Source organism: Octopus bimaculoides, chromosome 3, assembly GCF_001194135.2.
Source record: "Octopus bimaculoides isolate UCB-OBI-ISO-001 chromosome 3, ASM119413v2, whole genome shotgun sequence".
Lineage (NCBI taxonomy): Eukaryota > Metazoa > Mollusca > Cephalopoda > Octopoda > Octopodidae > Octopus > Octopus bimaculoides.
In genome coordinates, this window is record NC_068983.1 from 104,599,406 (window position 1) to 104,600,031 (window position 626).

Below are 626 nucleotides of genomic sequence, written 5' to 3' on the forward strand. Positions count from 1 at the left end.
GAGAGGCGGAGGAGAGAGGCGGAGGAGAGAGGCGGAGGAGAGAGGCGGAGGAAGTGGGGAGAGGCGGAGGAGGTGGGGAGAGGTGGAGGAGGTGGGGAGAGGCAGAGGAGGTGGGGAGAGGTGGAGGAGGTGGGGAAGAAGAAGAAGAAGAAACCGAAGCACTCATAATTAAGCTAACTGGAAATAATAAAAAAATGCTAGAAGTGTTTGTAAATTGGGAAGGAGCTGAAGGTTATATTAGGGTCGAAAAGATTTTTAAAAAATTAGGGAATGGTGGCGAAGTGAGTCTATAATAATAGGGTCGACTTGAAGTAGCACCTAACGATATTGCTGAACTACGCGTCACGCCATAGAAATTGTTAACAAAGCATGTATATATATAGCCAATTAGGGGTTTATTATATAAACAACAAAACAATACAGAAAAGTATAAAAAAAAAGAAAACCTCCTGAAAATGGGACCATGTACCAAAACTCGGTATTATTTTATTTCAATGCGTTCATCAGTCCCATTGTGTGTGTACGTGTGTGTGTGTGTGTGTGTGTGTGTGTGTGCGTGAGCGCGTCTGTATGTAAGTGTTTGTGTATATAATTATATGTATGTATGCGTGTCTATGTTACATATA